General features: G+C 42.6%; 1 long non-coding RNA gene across 1 annotated transcript; it reads left to right on the forward strand.

Annotated features, from left to right (window-relative positions):
• Nucleotides 1–4,667: 4,667 nt before the first annotated feature.
• On the forward strand, nt 4,668–17,443 carry LOC126992170 (uncharacterized). Its single transcript, XR_007746310.1, has 5 exons — nt 4,668–4,839; nt 7,028–7,113; nt 7,755–7,866; nt 13,927–14,654; nt 17,263–17,443. It is a non-coding gene; the product is annotated as an uncharacterized LOC126992170 (long non-coding RNA).
• Nucleotides 17,444–22,235: the final 4,792 nt, after the last annotated feature.

The raw sequence follows: 22,235 nt of genomic DNA on the forward strand, positions 1-22,235 counted from the left end.
TCTATGTAAATCTATGTAAATCTCTTTTCTAAACATCGTTCAGGAGGCGCCGTTGCAAAGACAAAGGTAAGAACAACAACATCATCATCATCATCATCAGGACTATGCCGCCCTACATGTAAACAAACAGAATGGTGTGTGGCTTTAACCAGTCTCCGTATTCACAGGCCAACCCTAGAGGACCTGCTGGGCAGCGACGCCCTCAGCCCCAACACTGCCTTCCACGCCCTCAAGTGCACGAAAACCTTCCTGCAGAAGTCGGGGCAACTCGACAGGATCTAACTCCCGCCCAGGTGACAGGACGGCCAACACAACCAACGACTCCTGATAACAACTACCACTGACGGGGCTCTAGAGGCTGTGGGCCCACAGCCTAACTAGCCCCATAAAACACCCACGAAGAAGAAGAAGTGGTGTGTGGCTGGCCGCGTGGTCTGTGACACCCTCATCCCCACCCTGGCCAGGGCGCGGCGCCCCACACAGCAGAACACTTCCTGCCACGACTCCACTCAGGGCCCCACACCAGCCCCAGCCAGGCTCCACACCCTCAGGTCAGCCTGTGACACCCTCAGCCCCACTCTGCCTGCCAGGCCCTCAAGTGTACACAGACCTTCGTGGAGGAGGAGAGAGTGGGTGGGTGCACTTCTAGAGTTTTATATGTAGATGGAATGGAGGAGAGGGAAAGAGAGAGTGTGGAGTGCACTTCTAGAGTTTTCCTTTTAGATGGAATGGAGAAAAGGGAGAGAACAAGGTCATGTATAAGGGGACATGTCTCAAGAGAGTGCAGGGAGATCTGATAAAAGTATTCAAATGGGTCAAGGGTTACAACAAAGGCGATATAAGTAAAGTACTGAGAATTAGCCAGCAGGATAGAACATGCAGTAATGGATTTAAATAAGTAAAGTATAGATTTAGGAGGGAAATAGGCAAGCATTGGTTTAGTAATAGGGTGATGGGGGAATGGAATAGACTCAGCAATCACATAGTGAGTGCAGTGACGATAGCTTGTTTTAAGAGTAGACTGGATAGCTACATGGACGAAGATGACAGGTGGTAGTGTAGTGCGGCGACTAAGCCGGTCGAATGAGAGTCAAAGCAAAATTCAGAATGGCTATCAAAGGATTCGTTGGAGAAGACGACTGATGAGTGAGGTGTGGGTACAGTAATGTAGCAGTGTACACCTGTACCAAAGGTAAACAAGGATCAAGCCTCTACGACACAGTGTTGATCTCAGTAAACTGGAAGCCACAGAACGAATATGGTCATGAAATTTCAGTTTAGTAGGTATCAAACATTACCCCTAAATCTCTGCTCAGAGTGGTAAATGGGATAGGAATATCACTAGTGAAGTACTGGTCGAAAAGGCCAGCAGGAGGGAGATCTCTGCCAAATCTCAAAGCCACACATTTGTCTGGGTGATTTAAAGACCCCATGATTTTGCCATTCCATTCAGTACATCAATATCTTGCTGGAAAGTAGCTATACAGTTGATTGTAGAGGAAATAATATTACTCTGAACCTTCATATAAATTTTCAAGTCATCAGCAAAGATCTTATATTGGCAGCTAAGTGATGACGCCAGGTGGTTAATGTAAATAAGAAAAAGAACGGGACCCAGGACTGAACCTTGCAGAACACCACTTAACACACTTTTGCAGGTACTAATCGTCAACAACAACTGACATTCTCCTGCCGGTAAGAAAGTTATGGATCCAAGGCAATATGTTACTAGAAATACCCAAGTGATGTAGCTTTGTGATCAAAATGGAATGGCAAACTGTCTCGAAAGCTTTTGAGAAATCAAGTAAGATTAGGTCAACTGTACCTCCTGCATCAACACTTTGACTAATGTCATCATAAGTCAAGAGTAACTGATGACCTCCTTCCTGCTCTGAAGCCAAACTGGGCATCAGACAAAATTAAATTATTATCCAAGTAAAGATTAAGTTGTTCCACAATAATTATTTCAAGCATCTTGCAGCATATAGATGTTAGACTCACAGGACGGTAATTCAAAGGGTCTGAGTGCAAACCTTTCCTAAATATAGGGATTATGATAGAACTTTTACATGCTGAGGGCACTTGTCCAGTATTTAATGATTTTGTAAAAGTAAGATGTAAAGGGTAAGCCAGATGATTTTTACAAGATTTCAGAACCAGTGGATGAATGCCATCAGGACCCATACTAGTGTTATTATACAAATTGTCAATAGCCAACTTAACTCTTTCCAGAGATGGCAGAATAAAAGAAAACTGAGTATTAGACATCTGGTGGGCTGCAGGAAGGGTTGGGGGCGAGGCTGTGTATATATGGTTAAAAGTGTTTGCAAGACACTCCGCCATAACACTGGGATCGCTAACTGTAGACCCGGTACGTATATGTCATTTCAGAGGTAAAAAAGAAATTGAGTTCTTGGTATTAGTTCGGCCTCATCAGCACCACTATCCCAGCTTGTAATCTCCTACTCATGTTTTTACTTCCATTTTCTGTTGCCAAGTCAGGTCGTCATATCCTTTCAGAGCCAAAGAAGAGGTATGGTGATGGTTATATCTCTGGCATCACTACCCAGGCTTGCATTCTTTGCCCATGTGTGTTGGACTCATCCTTGTCCTCTACCAAATCACATCAGGCGTATATATTCTTTCAGAGACTCGTCTGGAGCCCAGGAAGAAGCTTGTGTCTGAGTACGAGTCGCTGATGGAAGTGGCGGTGCTGTCAGCCAGAGTCCAGCTGGCCACCTCTCCGGGCCCATAGTCGTTGGGGGGCATCTTGGCGGAGGGTACTTTAGGGTTCATGGAGCTCCCGGCTCAAATTACAAGCAAAAGGTGTCTCAGTTACTGCCTCAAATTAGAATATTATGGAAGATGAATTATGATGACTTACATGTCTCCAGTAAGTTTATAATTTCCTGCTGTATATAAATGCATCACCGTATCTTCTGGTCTGGTTTCAGTACTTGAAGGGCGGGAACTTCAGGCTGCTGAGTACCCCCTTGGCCGAGGGAGGGGACCAGGCCTTCCTCACACCTACTTTACTCAGGTGAGGTTGGTGGAGGTTGAGTTTAATGAGTCATTAGCTTGTCCTTACACTTCTTAAAGGTAGAGGTAGGTGCCTGTGGCATGGCTGTGGTGCTCATCTGCAAACCATTGGCCCTTTGAGCCTGTGTTGGGGAAGAAACACTCACACTGGGGCAGGCCAGGGGGAGTCCTGGGAATGCCACACTGCACCTTCCCCTGGTTTACTCAGCTGCTTGTTTATGGACCCTCCTCAAGGGGAGGATGAACAGCTGGGTGAGCTGCACGCCCTGCACAGGCTGGAATTCAAATCCTGGCCCGTGTAGTCATGGCCAGGCATGGTGACCATTGCTCCACTTCTTTTACTGTCCCTCAAGTTATTTTTCCTGGCTGTTAACTCTAGCCAGCAAGGTTGGTGGCTTTGGAGGTCAAGTTCATCATTGTTGTTGTGTGACTTTACTGGAGATTGTCACAGGCAGAACATAACTATAAGTGTCTGCTAAAGCATGATGACTTGTAAAAGGAAACAGAAGCCAGAATTGCAGTTTTAACGTTATGTTCCTCCTCTATGTAGGTCAACCGCAAGAGTCTGGACTTCCAGATCAAGTACGGGTCCAGCCTGCAGCACCTCCTCGGGGTAGTGAGCCAGCTGGAGCAGTCTGGCAGCCTCAGCACCCTGCTGGCCCTCGTGGAGCAGCTCATCTACAGGCTGAGCCAGCCGGCGCCAGGGCAGGCCGAGGAGGCACACCCACCGGCGCTGGAGTCAGACACAGACACACTGACCGGCAAGAAGCAGTTGATCTCAAAAACCTTGGGTAAGGTCTTGGAATGGTGTTAAGTTATTGTCTTGCTGTTTGGGGGTTCAGGAGGCTTGGCTTGCCAAGGGGAAAAAAATAAAAAGTGCTTGCCTCTCTCTGATCCTTGAAACCTGATGCCAACACAGTGGCAGGGAAGGCACGGCTCATCTCCAAAACTTTAGGCACGGTTAGGGTAGTGATTGTCCTGCTGTTTGGGGTGACTTAGGAGGCTGGACAAGGGAAATGGAAGGCACGGCTCATCTCCAAAACTTTAGGCACAGTTAGGGGTAGTGATTGTCCTGCTGTTTGGGGTGACTTAGGAGGCTGGACAAAGGGAAATGGAAGGCGGCTCATCTCAAAACTTTAGGCACGGTTAGGGTAGTAATTGTCCTGCTGTTTGGGGTGACTTAGGAGGCTGGACAAGGGAAATGGAAGGCACGGCTCATCTCCAAAACTTTAGGCACGGTTAGGGTAGTGATTGTCCTGCTGTTTGGGGTGACTTAGGAGGCTGGACAAGGGAAATGGAAGGCACGGCTCATCTCCAAAACTTTAGGCACGGTTAGGGTAGTGATTGTCCTGCTGTTTGGGGTGACTTAGGAGGCTGGACAAGGGAAATGGAAGGCACGGCTCATCTCCAAAACTTTAGGCACGGTGAGGGTAGTGATTGTCTTGCTGTTTGGGTGACTTAGGAGGCTGGACAAGGGAAATGGAAGGCACGGCTCATCTCCAAAACTTTAGGCACGGTTAGGGTAGTGATTGTCCTGCTGCTTGGGTGACTTAGGAGGCTGGACATGGGAAAAGAATGAAATGGTCACAACTTCTTAACCCTTGAAATTGGGCACAGGCAGCGACTGACACTGGGTGTGGGTGGAGCAGCTGGATACATGGACCTTGCTGGGTGTGTGAGTGCCTCCCAAAGAAGAGTTCCCAGCGCCACGGCTCCCAAGACCTCCACCAAGCTGGTAATTGGACACAGGTCGCGGCAGGTGGCAAAAGTGGACGTGGCTGGCGAGTAGTGCGGACTTTGGTGAGTAGTGCGGCTTTGTAGTGATACTTTTTATCCATGTATTTATTTATTTATTTATGTTTGGAGCAGGTTTTATAATAATTCCTTCTTCTTTTCTCTTCATTTTTCTTTTTCTCATTTTCTCCTGGTAATGCCCTTTTCCTTTTTTTTCTGGACTAGGTTTTATTGTTGTAAGATCAGGTGTTGTTAGGTGTTAATAGGTTTAGATGAGAGTATTAGTCTTCTTTTCTTTATCTTTTACTCTCTCCTCCTCCTCCTAGTAGTAGTGATTCTTTTTCTTTTCGTTCTTTTTCTTTTTTTCTATTTCCTCCTCCTTCCCCTTCTCTTTGTTCTTCCTCCATTCCTCTTCCTGTATATACAGTGATGCATGCTTTCTTTTTCTGTGTGTCTCTAAACATGTCCACTGTTCATCTCAGTAAACAAGTCTGTCTTCAACGCAGGGACTACTTGTGTATATGTATACTTCATGCATGTTGTCTTTGTATTGATAAGCAAGTCTTGCTTTTGTAAGCTGAAGGAGGGCTGTTTATCATAGTATACAAGCCTGCTTCAACTTATGCTTATGCACTCAACCCTGACATGCACTCATCTCCTAGACTATTGTTGCCACAAAACTTCTTCTCTCTGGGGGTTCTGGTAAACCTGCCTCTTACAACAATGGATAATCCTAGACTATTGTTACTTACTATGGGTAATCCTAGATTATTGTTACTTACTATGGGTAATCCTAGACTATTGTTGCTACATTTGCCACAAAACTTCTCCTCTCTGGGGGTTCTGGTAAACCTGCCTCTTACAACAATGGGTAATCTGTGGTTATTAGTTCTAAATTTACAAAGACTTATTCTGTACAGCTTTGGTAACCTTATTAAGTAACTTTGAAAAGAGAAACTCTCCTTATAAGTCACATAAGTACTGCATGATGATTTACTGTTGAATGCCACTCTGAGATCCAGTGATCCTTAACATTCCTCTGGAAAGCAAGTTCCAAGCAGTGTGTTGTGAACCTCTTGTTCCAGACGCATCCCCGACATGCTCAGCTGAGTTGTTCAACAGTGATTTTATACTTCATCCTTGGTGATTTGTAACTATTTTCATTATGCATTTTAAAAAGACTGATACATTACATAACAGTTTCTCTTGTTTACCGGAAATTATCCTTGAGTCTACCAAAGCTGTGTTAAACTATCTCTTTGCTCTTAAAACTGCCCATGGAAATACTACTAACACAACCTCTACCAAAACCTTGTCAAACTATCACTTTGCTCCTCAAACTGCCCATGGAAATACTACTAACACAACCTCTACCAAAGCCTTGTCAAACTATCACTTTGCTCTTCAAACTGCCCATGGAAATACTACTAACACAACCTTTACCAAAGCCTTGTCAAACTATCACTTTGCTCTTCAAACTGCCCATGGAAATACTACTAACACAACCTCTACCAAAGCCGTGTCAAACTATCACTTTGCTCTTCAAACTGCCCATGGAAATACTACTAACACAACCTCTACCAAAGCCATGTCATGCTATCACTTGGCTCATAACACTGCCCATGGAAATACTACTAACACAACCTCTACCAAAGCCTTGTCATGCTATCACTTGGCTCATAAAACTGCCCATGGAAATATTACTACTAATACAACCTCTACCAAAGCCCTGTCAAATTATAATTAGCCTCATACCACTACCCATGGAAGTACCCAGAGAGTCTTATCCATTGTTGGTGTGTGAGGCCTGAACTCTCTGAGGATATTGACCCAGGCCTTGAGATCAGTCCCAGCAATGTCAGTCAGCCAGGCACTGTTCCCTACACGCTTCCCATGAACCTCTGCTGTGGGTCAATGACCACACCCAACACACTCATTATCCCTGTCAGTAATAGCAAACAGACCCCAAAAAGTGATGGAAATGAACTCTATGGAATGTAAGGGAGGCAGAAAACAGTTTAAAAGCTGACATTGTTTTTTGAGCTGGTAATAGCTGGCATTTCTTCGTGAGGGAGAGCTGGCAATACTGTTTTTCATGCCCAAGGAAAGGCTTAGGTAGTCTTACGCTTGACAAATTAAACGAATCAATGAACACTTACTCTGACCTCTGCCGCGTGCATAACTAAACTCAATCCTCCCTGTCATCCCTGCCCTGTTGTGCCGTGTCCTCTGCTGCCCCACGTCGCCCCGCCAGTGCCCCATCAGGACGTCATTGTCTCCAGTCGTGTGGTCCAGTGAGTCACCGCTCTACCGCACGACAGTGACCCCAAGGAAGTCCCAGTTAGTCAGTCCGTCTGTCAGTGAGGGACATAACCCCTGCCTGAGCTAACCCATCGCTGAGTCAGGCATTCATTATTTGTGTTATTTCAAGCCATAAGAGTAGGCTAGCATATGAGGAGGAGGAGGCATCCATCAGTCTACTCATGCATTATCTCAAGAGCATAACGTAACATAAGATAATAAGGAGTCTGCAAGAGGCTGATAGGCCAATACAAGGCAGCTCCTCACTATCCATGAACTCATCTAACCTCTTCTTGAATGTATCTTGTGTTGGCACCCACCACATGACTGCCAGGTGTGTTCCACTCATCCACCACTCTGTCAGTAAATCATTTCTTTCCTGTGTCCTGAATTTATCTTACTTGAACCCATTGCCACGTGTCCTACCCGGCCCTCACACCACCAAAGTCTTATTAACACCCCTTATTAATTAAAGCCCTTCATACATTTGTAAACCTCCGTAAATTCTCATCACACAATTTGCTTTTCTAGAGAATTCATGTTTAAATGTTTAGGTCTGTCATCATATGTCAAGTTTCTCAACCATAAATATGTATTGTAGATGATTGTGACCCTTTCCATATACAAACACAGGTAAACATACACATTGACCCTTCCTGACCTGTCGTAACCCTCCACAGGTCCACAGCAGGGATGTGGCCACCCCTGGCCACAGCCCCAAGTGTTCCCTGGTGGGCCATACTCACTGAGCTCCTCCTCCTCCTCCTCCTCCTCACCCGGCTGCCGTGGAAGGTGAGGGAGAGAGAGAGGGACTTTGATCACTGTCTTCAACACCAATAATCATAATCTATTTACCAATGAGCTACATGAAATAAACCAGGAGGAACTACTAAATCTAGAAAATTCAAATGATAATTTTAATCTTTTCTATGAAAGAGTTTATGAATGTTACAATAAAAGTTTCCCCATTAAAACAAAATATGTAACTACAAAAAGACTTCATAATGCTTGGCTTACAGGCAGAATACCTAAATCTATCAAACATAAATGTAACTTGTTTAAAATGTATAAACTTGGAACAGTTTCTTATGAGACCTTTAAACAATATAGAAATTACCTTACTCAGAATATTAGGGTTGCCAAAATGAACTATTATTTCCAAATATTTACAAATTTTCGCAGAAATACCAAAAAGATTTGTCAAACAGTCAATGAATTAAAAGGTAATACATACAAAGCAAACAATATCAAGTCATTGCAGTATAATAATTCAGTATTAAGTGATCCGTCAGATATATCGGAAGCCTTCAATAGATACTCGAAAGACTATCTTAAAGGTAACTTTCCAAATTCTATGATGTGCCCTATTGTTACCACCTTTGATTTGGCTACAGTAATTAAGTCATTAAACAATAAAAAAATCAGGCATTAATGATATATCACCCTCTGTTATTAAAAGAAACTCTCATTTCATTTCAATCCCTTTGGCTATACTTTATAATCAATCTGTTACAACTGGAACTTTTCCATCTCTGTTGAAGACTGCAAAAATTACACCTGTCCACAAGTCTGGTCCCGATGATGACCCTAAAAATTATAGACCAATATCTCAACTTACAATTTTCTCTAAAATATTTGAAACTTTAATGAAGGTTTATTTACTTGACTATCTTGAAACTAAGAATATATTAAACCCTTCTCAGTATGGTTTTAGGTGGAACTGCCGCATTTTTACAGCCTTAAATGTATTTTCTAATGATGTACTTTCTGCAATTGACAAAAAACTCCATGTCTTATCCATATTTATAGATTTTGCTAAAGCCTTTGATACAGTACACCATAACATTCTTATTAACAAAATGTACCACTATGGGATCAGAGGCCCAATACTCTCTTGGTTCAAGGATTACCTAACAGATAGACATCAATGTACTGTATTTAGCGGCGAAAAATCATCTACTACCACTGTAAAACTTGGTGTACCTCAAGGAAGCGTTCTAGGCCCAATTTTGTTTCTAATATACATCAATGATATATCAAATCTTTTCTTTAAAGCTAAAAGTATATTGTTTGCCGATGACACGACACTCTACTTAACAGGTCCGAACCAAGATCAACTTGTACTAAATGCAAATCATGAACTCGAAAAACTATACCAATGGTGTCTATGTAACAGACTTACAATTAATACAAAGAAAACTTGCTTTATGCTATTCACTACTAAAAAAGCGTCTAACTTGATTAATTTAAAAATCAATAATGAAATAATTTCTAAAATGGATAGAGTGAGATTTCTTGGTGTAGATTATGATGATTCATTATCATTTAAATATCACATACATAACCTTACACTGAAAATATCAAGACACATTGCTTTACTTTATCAAGTAAAGGATCTCATGCCTCAAAATGTATTAAAGTCAATATACTGTGCACACATTTATTCACTAATTACCTACTGCAACCCCATTTGGTGTACAACATACACCACCTATTTAACCCCCCTAAGATTGCAGCTCCAAAAAATTGTAAGAATTATTACTAACAGCAACTATTAAGCACACACTAGTCCACTCTTCAAGGAAACCAAAATTTTAAAACTGGATGATATAACTAAACTGGAAATAGCTACACTCATGTACAAAAATAAGAATGAAATGCGTGACCTCCTCCCATCTCATGATTATAGTACCCGTCACCGCGACAATCTGATCTTTCCTATTCATCGTCTTTCAAAACTCCAACATTCAACTACTTATTTGGGTCCTGTAATTTGGAATTCTATCCCCACACAAATTCAAGAAGCTCCTTCCCTCAACACATTCAAAAGCCGATCAAAAACTAATATTATAATGACCTATTAACTAATTCACTTTTTCCTTATAAATGTGCATATGTGTATGTACTTTAAAATATTATGTTAATGAATTAATGCAACATATGTGCAATTTACTTATGTATATGAATGGGTGTATGCGTGTGTATGTGCGCATGTGTATGTGTGCGCATATGTATATGTGTAAGCTTGTGTGTATGCATGTGTGTGTGTGTATGAGTATATATAGGTCTGTGTGTGTGTATGCATGTATGTATGTACGCGTTTATTCTATTGTGTTATCTCGCATGCTCAATATATGATTCTATTACTTTAACATTATGTAAAGTTATCATAATCATTTCATCTTAACTACAATTATTATTAATGTTGTCACAGCCACTAATTTTCAAATAAATTATATATGTCTTGCCTAAAAAGCTATGCTTTAGACAGGCTAGCTTTAGTTGTACAGCTTAAAGCTCTGTCCATATATATATGCATATAACATATATAATTTTGTATAACTAATAGCTATAAATAAATGTTTCAAATGTTTCTCTCTCTCTCTCTCTCTCTCTCTCTCTCTCTCTCTCTCTCTCTCTCTCTCTCTCTCTCTCTCTCTCTCTCTCTCTCTCTCTCTCTCTCTCTCTCTCTCTCTCTCTCTCTCTCTCTCTCTCTCTCTCTCTCTCTCTCTCTCTCTCTCTCTCTCTCTCTCAGCTCTTCCACAGGGACGGATTGCACCTTTCTCCCATCGGGGCAGCCAGACTCGGAAGGCTCCTCAACGAAGCAGTGCGTGTCATCCGAACAAAAAACAAGTCACGGCAACGTCCCTCCACCCCACCCGTGTAAATAGACGCCGTGCATCGCGACAAACCCGTAACCGTGATCCCGCAAGTACCACCACCTCTATTACTAAGCCTCTAAATAACTTAAAAATCCTTAGTTTCAATGCACGTAGCCTAAGAAACAAATTTGATGAACTGAGATGTCTTGCTTTAACAGAAAATTTTGACATAATTGCTATAACCGAAACATTTATCGACACCACAAATATTGATTTAAGTTCCGAATATAACATAGATGGCTACAGACTCTTCAACAAAGATCGTGTAAACCGTAGAGGCGGTGGCGTCGCCCTTTATGTCAAAAGCTATTTGCAACCCACTGACAAAACACCGGGAAACAGTAACGTTGAACATTTGTGCGTGCGAGTAAACATTGCAAAAGTCAACTTAAATATATCTGTCACCTACAGACCTCCCGGGCAATCACTCGATGACGACCTTGAAATGTACAGCGTCTTAAGGCAGTCACTTAATAACAGCGACTCACTGATATTAGGAGACTTTAACCTCCCCCATATCGACTGGGCGACACTGTCAGGTACAGAAGGCGAGTCACATAGAATGATCGAATTTCTAGAAGAAAATTATCTAAGCCAAATGGTTTCTGAGCCAACTCGACAAAATAATATACTCGACCTTGTTATAATGACCCAAGATAACCTAATCAGTAGTGTCACGGTAGGAGAACACCTCGGTTCTTGCGATCATAAACTAGTGCGCATCGACATTAAAGCTCAATCATCAGTGACTGAAAATAAAGTAAAGGTGCCCAATTTCAAAAGAGCTAACTTCGTAGAAATCCGACAAAAACTAACAGAAATACAACTATCAGATGACGGCAACGTAGAGGAAGCCTGGCTAAGCCTTAAAAATCACTTACTCACTCAGCAGAACACATTCGTCCCCTTGTGCGAGAAGCGAATTAACACTAATAAAAGCCCACCGTGGTTTAATAGCGAAATTAAACAATCAGTCAATGAGAGAAAATTGTTTTACAGGTTAAAGAAAGAACAAAGCACGCCCGAAAACATTAGACTTTATAATGATGCCAGGCGACGAGTAAAAAGACTAGTAGGTCAGGCAAAGCGTAGATACGAAGAAAATATTGCAGCCAACTGTAAAAATAATCCGAAATCTTTCTTCAGTTACATAAACAACAGAAAGGCGATCAAAAGTGGTATTGGACCTTTAACAAACAGCGACGGTGCACTAGTGACTGACAGCCAACACATTGCAAACCTCTTAAACAATTACTTTTCCTCGGTGTTTAATACTAACAGTCTTCCTCTCGCTACCACCAACACCAGAACTATTGTAAATCTCGAGCATGCATTGCCTAATTTTGAAATAACAACCGATGAAGTCCTTAAAGCTCTCCATTCACTTAAAACAAATAAAAGTCCTGGACCTGACAAAGTATATCCAACTCTGCTGAAAGAAACAAAGAGCGAAATACTCTCCTCCTCACAACCGTATTCAATATGTCCTTGCGACAAGGCATCGTCCTTCAGATTGGAAAAAGGCTAACGTGACACCGATTTTCAAGAAAGGAGACAAAAAGTACCAGGTAATTACAGGCCCATTAGTCTAACTTCGGTTGTAGGTAAGCTACTTGAGGCATAATTAGAGACAAACTTGTGATTTAACTTGATAGCCAATCATTTATTTGGGACTCACAAAATTGCTTCATAAACAAAAGATCCTGCCTATCAAACCTATTAACCTTTATAACGACCTCTTCACTGTTTATGACGTAACCAAATCACTGGACGTAGTCTATCTTGATTTCAGAAAGCGTTTGATAAAGTCCGCATCATAAATTACTTTACAAATTAAAACAAATAGGTATTGACGGTCAAGTAAACCAATGGATCGCGAATTGGTTGAGCAACAGACAACAAGAGTAGTGATTGAAGGATTTAACTCAGAGTGGGCGCCTGTCACTAGTGGCGTCCCTCAGGGCTCGGTCCTGCCCAGTGCTCTTCATTATTTACATCAACGACGTGGATGTTGGACTCAATAACCGCATTAGTAAATTTGCAGACGACACAAAGATTGGCAACTCGGTTCTCACTGACGAAGACAGGCAAAGCCTCCAAGAGGATTTGCACAAAATTTCAGCTTGGTCGGATAGATGGGAATGCCCTTTAACGTAGACAAGTGCCAGGTCCTTCAAGTTGGAACGAGGAATAAAGTTCGAATACGAAATGCGCGGCGTTAAACTCAAAAGCGTTCAATGCGTCAAAGACTTGGGGTCAAAATCGCGTCAAACCTCAAATTCTCACAGCAATGCATCGATGCAGCAAATAAAGCGAACAGAATGTTGGGCTTCATTAAAAGAAACTTTGTATTCAAGAATGAAGATGTAATACTCCCGCTCTACAACAGTTTAGTCAGACCCCACTTGGAATATGCGGTACAGTTTTGGTCTCCCCACCATGCAAAGGATATTGCTAAATTAGAAGGTGTTCAGCGTCGGGCAACGAAAATGATCCCTTCCTTGCGCAACAAATCCTACGAAGAAAGGCTTTCTACCCTTAACATGTCCTCTCTTGAGAAACGTCGCCTCCGAGGAAAACTGATCGAATGTTTTAAAATACTTAATGGTTTCACGAATGTAGACAGATCAACATTGTTTATGATCGATGACACTTTGCGCACGAGGAACAATGGCGTAAAACTCAGATGTAGACAAGTAAATTCAGACTGCACCAAATTTTCTTCACCAACGTTGTAGTGCGAGAATGGAATAAGCTTCCACCGTCAGTGGTCCAGTGTAACACGATTGACTCCTTCAAAAATAAGCTCGACCGTCACTTCCTTCAACTTAATATCAACTAGAGTAGAAATGCAACGTTTTGGAGTCTTCTGATTAATGTAAAATCACTTAGGTTTAAGGACAGACCACCAAGTCTGGACCATGGGGTCTGTGTGGTCTGATTTTCTATGTAAATCTCTCTCTCTCTCTCTCTCTCTCTCTCTCTCTCTCTCTCTCTCTCTCTCTCTCTCTCTCTCTCTCTCTCTCTCTCTCTCTCTCTCTCTCTCTCTCTCTCTCTCTCTCTCTCTCTCTCTCTCTCTCTCTCTCTCTCTCTCTCTCTCTCTCCACTCACTCACTCACTCACTCATGTACTTACTCCACTCACGCACTCACTCTGAGGACATGAATGAACCCACAAACCTCTGGTCCAGGAGTCACCACGGCTGTCAGCAGAACAACTTGGAGCGTCCGCCCTTCCTGCCGCCAGTGGTCGGAGACTCTCTCTTCACACGGTCTGCATGTCAGCAAGGCACTACATCGGACTCCACTACAACCTCCACAACCTCTACGGACTGTCAGAGACGAGTGCCACCAGTGCATAAGTCTATTATGCTCAGAGTTTTAGGTGCAGGGAGGGATATGCTGACAGTAAGTTTGTGGTATGCATTCAATATGGGCACAGTACATTAGTGATGTGCTTGCAGTAAGTTTGTGGTGTGCATTTAGTATCGTTACAATGTATTAATGATATACCCAAGTCATTGGCAAGAGGAAATACAGATGAAGGAAGGCTGTTTTTCTTTCAGAGTTTACCAGCCAAAGGGATGAAAGAATGAAGATGCTGGCTGGCTGACTCCTGCATAAGGGATTAGGGCAGCATAGGGATGAGCCAGTGTTTAAAATGATGGATGGTAGGGGTTGAGGCATGCAGCTACCAAGTTCAGGAGTGCCCGCCAGTCCTCTTTCTTATAACATATCAATACTTTCATTTAGTATCTATCAATATGGCCATTACTTGTTGCCAGACCCCTGCAGGGTGTGGGAGCCAGGCGGCCATTCATCACTTCCCGCTCGTCCATCCCAGGCCAGGGCCACTACTGGGGCCACTGGACGGGCCACGTGTGCTCCCACTGCTTCAACATGTGGCACTCCACCGCAGGTCAGTGCTGCTGGAATTTATTTATTAATTTATCAATTTATCTATTTATTTTGTTTTATTATTATTATTATTATTATTATTATTTTTTTTTTTTTTTTTTCACATCCTGGCCTACAGTTGGTAGGCCTTCTTTAGGGGCCTGGTGGTCGGCCCGAGCCCGTCATGGTGCAGGGCAGGTGAGTATTTACAGTGATGCCATCTGTTCTGAGCGGGCAATGGGCCACGTTATTTAGAGATTCCAGCGCCCAAACACACACGTGACGTGACTTTTGTAGGAGTTGTGGGCCTTTCCGTGGGTAGTTTTGTGACGCTGGTGGCAGTTTGACAAGGCTTCTGTGCCATGAACTCTAATAACCACTCCTGAGAATGCATTTTACCTCTCTCTTTGCCTTAAGAAACAGCTGCTGTGTGAGGGTCAGTAGTGTGTAAGAATCCCAGGCAAAGCATTCCCCTATCAAGATTCTTTGGTGACATGCAGCTGTGCCCTCTCCTCTACAGCAAACACCCTTGCTCTGTCCTTATCTCAAGTTGTTACCTGAAAACTTCTCATCCCATCTCTCAGAAACTTAATGTCTTCTTCTGGCACCTTGGCCCAGCCTGCCACACGACTGTTGTCCACTCAGGAAGGGACGGTCCACCACACAGCCTGATATCATGAGGACACTGTGAAGAGAACACTTAATATAACATGAGTGCATTGATGTATGGCAGAATTGTTACAATTTAGATTAACTTTTACATGGATGATATATTTTTGGAGTTCATATTATCAATTTTTCACCTCCTCTTCCTCCTCCTCTTCTTCCTCCATGTGCATACTGTTTTTCACTCCAGTGTAATTGTGTGTTTGTGTGTGTGTGTGTGTGTGTGTGTGTGTGTGTGTGTGTGTGAGAGAGAGAGAGAAAGAGAGAGAGAGATTCTATGTCATCAACACCCAAAATTAGGCGCTGTAAGTCAGCCTATGGTCCTAAGCATATCAGGCTCCCACTGTTACTATTCCCCAAGGCCACAGAGAAGGTTAACCGTGTTTTCCTGGGTGGTGTTTTTCCGTTCAGGGTGCAGCAGCCGTGTGAAACTATCAGCAGCATCAGCCTGCATCTCTGTTTGTCTGTATCTCTGTGTCCCTGTCTTCCTAACAGGCTCCCACTGTGCCTATTTCCCAAGCCCACAGAGAAGAGTAACTGGGTTGTCTTGGGTGTTTTCTCCTATAAGGCACAGAAGCCATGCAAAACTACCGCCAGGCTCAGGAAACCGCCCATGGAGACCCCGACAACCTCTGCGAGAGCCTTTTGAAATAGATGGAGCAAGCCTGTGAGGAGTTTGACAATATGGACCTTAACTTCATCGTCTGCCAACTTGACGCAGCCTTTCACGTAACTTTTCCCTATCCTTTACAATACTCAGCTGTTGCACTCTTCCACATGAAGCATTTACAATCTGTCCTAAATCATCTTCCTAAGTCCCTGTCACCACACTCAAATTCTTCCCTTCCTGTGCTGTCTTCTGTGCCTTCATTTCATAGTCACTGCTGTTCAGAACTTGCTAACAGCTGCTTCCTTCCAGCCTTCTGCAGTGCCCAAGGCTTTCTGCTCAAGCTCATTCCTCTGCTATTTAACTTCCTAATGCCTGAGTTAACCAAAATCATCACTTTTTTCCATCCCTTTCCCTGGTAAACTCTGAAATACTTGTCCTTCCTTATTTCTGCATTTTGTCCTGACTGCCATTTGCTTCACTCAGTCCTCTCTAAGTCACTGCCATCACACTCATTCTTCTTTAATTCCTATCTTCTATGCCTTAATTTCATAGTCACTGCTGTTCTGAACTTGCTAATAGCTGCCTCCCTCCAGCCACACACACACACACACACACACACACACACACACACACCTTCCTCCTCCCTACCAATTTAACAGAGGCAGGAAATAACATAGAAGCTGCCAATGATTTTTTTTTGTTATTATTAATCAACATCTTTTAGTAAGGAAGAGCTTCACTTTCTCCAGTGCTCCTGTCACCTTTTTCCTCCCCCCAGAACACTTCAGAAATATGTCAGGGCAAGAAATAGTAGGAACCTGCCAGCATCAGAAATATGTCACGGGCAAGAAATAGTAGGAACCTGCCAGCATCAGAAATATGTCAGGGGCAAGAAATAGTAGGAACCTGCCAGCATCAGAAATATGTCAGGGTCAAGAAATAGTTAGGAACCTGCCAGCATTTTTTTTAGTTGGTATAAATGACATCTATTGGTGAGGAAGAGCTGTGATTTTGCCACTCCTTCCCTTCTTTCCTCCTTCTCTCCTGTTCCCTTCTTTCCTCCTTTCCCTCTGCCCCTTCTCCCCTCCCTCCTCCCAGACCCTCCAGGAATTATTTAAAAGGCCAGAAATAGTTAGGAAGCTGGCCGCAGTGTTTTTAGTTGCTGTAAATGACATCTTATGGTGAGGCAGAGCTGTGCCTTTGCTGTTACTCATACTCCTTTTTCCTCCTCTCAGACCCTCCAGGAATTTAATGAAGGCAAAAAATAGCAAAGAGGCTGCCAGTATTTAGTTCATATTAAGTGACATCTTTAGTGAGGAAGAACTTTGATTGATTTCCTTTTTCCTCCCCTCAGATCCCTCCAGTAGGCTGAGAAGAAGCTCCAGAGCCTGGCCCCGGAGATGGAGGGGCAGCGGCGGGCCAGGAAGCCCTCCGGCTCTGAGACGTGTGGCGCCACAACCAACAACTCCGCGTGCAGGGCGGGCTTAGAGAAAGGCTTTACACAGACCCTGGGTAATGCTCCTGGTCTTGTTCCTCTTCTTGTTCTTGTTCCTCTTCCTCTTTGCCTTAGTCATGCTGCATTATGAATCATGTTAATTAATATATCCTCTTCTTCTTTACCTTAGTCATGCTGCGTTATGAATCATGTTAATTAATATATCCTTTTCTTCTTTACCTTAGTCATGCTGCGTTATGAATCATGTTAATTAATATATCCTCTTCTTCTTTACCTTAGTCATGCTGCGTTATGAATCATGTTAATTAATATATCCTCTTCTTCTTTACCTTAGTCATGCTGCGTTATGAATCATGTTAATTAATATATCCTCTTCTTCTTTACCTTAGTCATGCTGCGTTATGAATCATGTTAATTAATATATCCTCTTCTTCTTTACCTTAGTCATGCTGCGTTATGAATCATGTTGATTAATATATCCTTTTCTTCTTTACCTTAGTCATGCTGCGTTATGAATCATGTTAATATCAGACACGGGGTAATCGTAATCAATTACAATCGATTACAGTTTTTCAAGTAATCTTAATTGATTACCCTCTTATTTTTTTAAGTAATCATAATCATAATCGAATACATTATAAAAGTACAACTGTAATCGTGATTACTTTTGTGATTACATTATCAAAGTTTAGTTAATGGTTTCTCATACAGCAAGTGTGTACTCTAAATATCTATAGTAATTCAACCAATTAAATATTCAGCATGGTACATGTGTGAAATTTGCAAGTTCACCTTTCAGTCCTTCCTGTGATCATGATTGTAACCACGATTAATACATCATGTAATCGTAATAGTACTTGATTACACCTAATTTTATTGTAATTGTAATCGTAATCGTGAAAATATGAAGTAATCATAATCGTAATCGATTACATAATATAAGTAGTCGCCCCATGTCTGGTTAATATACAGTAAAATCTTGCTAACTTCTCTTCTCTCCTCCTTCCCCTCCTCCCTTCCCCTCTCCCCTCCCTCCCCCAACACATTCCCTACACATTTCTCCTCCTCCCCAGCCTGAGCACCTCACCACAGAGCTGTCCAAGATGCCTCACGTCCAAGAAGTCCCAGGTTTACAAGTGGAAGGGCCTGCTCAAGGAACTCCGCTGCTCTCTCCTGGACGGAAGGAACCAGGAGATGGAGAGGAGGTGAGGGAATAATGTAGGCTCCGGTATTTTAGTTTTTCAGGCATGCCTTCCCTTATCACTAATTCCTCCTCCTCCTCCTCCTGGCCCTTGTCACTTGCCTGTTACAGTGTGGAGAGGGAGGGAATACATGAGGGAGGCATTGAAAGGGAGAATTAAGATGTGATGTGGGAATGCCGTCAATTCCATTTTTTTCTTCATAATTGTAATTGTTTTCAGTGTTGTTTTAATGCATATGTAGTGCAGCGATTAGGCCTGATGGGCAAGCCTCCCATAACCCACTCAGCGAGCGGGGTACCTCTTTGGCCGACTGGTAAGGTAGTGGCTCCCCCGTCACGCTGGTCACAGGTTCAATCCCGGGCAGCCGACAAAACCCTCTCCTTGTCTTGATTAATGTCTCGTATGTTTCAATACACGCAGAGGACGTGTGGGACCGGGTGTAGTAGAAAAGAGAGAAAAATCTCAGCCTTAAACATATAACAGGGAGGCAGGACGAGGCGGCAGAACTATAGTGCTAGAAGGCAGGGAACGTATCAGGGAGGCAGGGAAACAGTTTTCTTATTTTTAGTATACGAATACTAATTCAACTTAACTTCTTCCATGGAATGAGATGAAGAAGAAGAAGAAAAAGAAGAGGAAGAAGACTTAGGAACAAAGGTAAAAAATAACACAATTTCTTTTTTATTCATTTTTTCTCCACTTATTCTCTTTCTTTTATTCCATCTTTTCATCATTATTTCTTCCTTCTCCTCCTCTTTCAAGTTTTCTTTCTCTGCTCCCTTCCTTCCCTCCTCTCTCCTCCTCCTGTCCACTCTACAGGTTCTTGGTGACTGTCATTGTTGTCAAAATACGTCTGTTAGTGTTATTAAAACCCGTCCCTGGGCTGGGGCTAATCTGTTGAGCTGCCCTGGCCTCTACTGGAAGGTCTGGGCACACTAGAGGGCTTGGAAGGGGCTGTTTGGGGGCTGAAACACTCTCACCAGACCTGTAGAGTGGACAGGAGGAGGAGAGGAGGAGAGGAAGGAGCAGAGAAAGAAAGGCTTTGAAAGAGGAAGGAAAATGATGATGAATGGAAGAAAAGAAAGAGAATGGAGAAAAATGAATAAAAGAAATTATGGGCTATTTTTTACCTTTGTTCCTAAATTTCTTCCTCTTCTTTCTTCTTCTAGTTCATCTCATTTCCATGGAAGAAGTTAAAGTTGAACTAATATTCGTATAAAATAAGAAAACTCGTATTTCACTCCCTAATGATTTCCTACCTTCTAGCACTATAGTTCCTCGTCAGCCTCCCTGTTATATATTTCAGGCAAAAGATTTTTCTCTCTTTCTACCACCGGTCCCACGTCTCACCGTGTATTAGAAACACACAAGACATTAATCAAAGACAGGAGAGGGTTTTGTTGGCTGCCAAAGTTGAAACCTGTAGCCAGCGTGACAGGGAAACCACTGCCTTACCAGTCGGCAAAAGTGCCAGCTGGCTGGAAGTGGGTTATGGGCTTGCCCGTCAGGCCTGATCGCTGCTACATATGCATTAAACAACACTGAAAACTAATTACAATTATGAAAGAATGGAATTGACGACATTCCCATCATAATTCTCCCTTTCATGCCTCCTCATGTATTCCCTCCCTCTCCCACTGCAACAGGCAAGTGAGCCGGGGTGGGAGGAGGGTGTGACAAGGGAGGCATGCTGACATAAAACCTCAAAAGCACCAACTCTCTGAATAAATGAAAAACAAAATACCCGGAGCCACCATTATTCCCTCACCTCCTCTCCTCTCCTGGTTCCTTCCATCCAGGAGAGAGCAGCGGAGTTCCTTGAGCAGGCCCTTCCGCAGCAAACCTGGGACTTCTTGAGATCTTGAGCATCTTGAACAGCTCTGTGGTGAAGTGCTCAGGCTGGGGAGGAGAATGTGTAGAGAATGTGTTGGGAGGAGGGAGGAGGTGGGAGGAGAGAAGTTAGACCACACTGTGTATTAACCAGACACGGAGCAATTACTTATGTTATGTAATCGATTGATTATGGATACTTCATATTTTCACGTTACGATTACAATTACAATAAAATTAAGTGTAATCAGAGTACTATTGATTACATGATGTATTAATCGTGACTACAATCATGATCTGGAAGGACAAGTGAACTTACAAATTTCACATGTACCATGCTGAATATTTAATTGGTTGAATGCAGATATTTAGAGCACCCACTTGCTGTGCGAAACTATTAACTAAGCTTTGATAATGTAATCACAAGTAATCACGATTACAGTTGTACTTTTATAATGTATTCGATTATGATTACTAAAATAAATCGATTATGATTGCGAAAACTGTGATCGATTGTAATTGATTACGATTGCCCCATGTCTGATATGAACATGATTCATAATGCAGCATGACTAAGGTAAGAAGAAGGATATATTAATTAACATGATTCATGGCACAGCGAATAGTGAAGAAGAGGATATATTAATTAACATGATTCATAACACAGCATGACTAAGGTAAGAAAGAGGATGTATTAATTAACATGATTTATTAACGTATGACTAAGGTAGAAGAGGAATATGATAATTAACATGATTCATAACACATGACTGAGTGAAAGAAGAAAGGATATATTAATTAACATGATTCATAACACAGCATGACAAGGTAAGAAGAGATGCGTGATTAACATGATTCATAATGCAGCATGACTAGGTAAGAAGAGGATGTTAATTAACATGATTCATAACACAGTATGACTAAGGTAAGAAGAGGATATATTAATAACATGATATAGCACAGCATGACTAAGGTAAAAAGAGGATATATTAATTAACGGATTCATAATGCAGCACTGACTAGAGGTAAAGAGGAAGAAGAACAAGAAGAACAGAAGGGAACAAGACCAGGGCATTATCCAGGGGTCCTGTGCAAGCACTGCTATAAGCCCACGCACCCTGCACGCAGGTTGTTTGGTTGTGACGCCACTGCATCTCAGTTAGCTCTGGAAGGCCAGAGCCGGAGAGGCTTCCTGGCCCCACGCCGCTGCCCCTCCATCTCGGGGCCGATAGGCTGGAGCTGCTTCTCAGCTACTGGAGAGATCTGAGGGAGGAAGAAAAGGAGTAATCAAAGTTCTTCACTTCACAAGATGTCACTTAATATGAACTAAATACTGGCAGCAGCCTCTTTGCTGTTTTTTTGCCTTCATTAAAATTCCTGGAGGGTCTGAGAGGGAGGAAAAAGGTATGAGTAACAGCAAAGGCACAGCTCTGCCTCACCATAAAGATGTCATTTACAGCAACTAAAACACTGCAGCCAGCTTCCTAACTATTTCTGACGCTTTGTTGAATAATTCCCTGGAGGGTCCCCAGGAGGAGGAGGGAGAAGAGGGCAGAGGAGAAGGAGGAAAGAAGGAACAGGGAGAAAGGAGGAAAAGAAGGGAAGGTGGCAAAAGTCTGGCTCTTCCTCACTGTAGAGTGTCATTCCCTCCACCGCTAAAAAATGCTGGCAGGTTCCTAACTATTTCTTGCCCGTGACATATTTCTGATATGTTTGTAGGTTCCTACTATTTCTTGCCCCTGACATATTTCTGATGCTGGCAGGTTCCTAACTATTTCTTGCCCCTGAGACATATTTCTGATGCTGGCAGGTTCTAACTATTTCTTGCCCCTGACATAT

The sequence above is a fragment of the Eriocheir sinensis genome, unplaced genomic scaffold, assembly GCF_024679095.1.
Source record: "Eriocheir sinensis breed Jianghai 21 unplaced genomic scaffold, ASM2467909v1 Scaffold410, whole genome shotgun sequence".
Taxonomy (NCBI): domain Eukaryota; kingdom Metazoa; phylum Arthropoda; class Malacostraca; order Decapoda; family Varunidae; genus Eriocheir; species Eriocheir sinensis.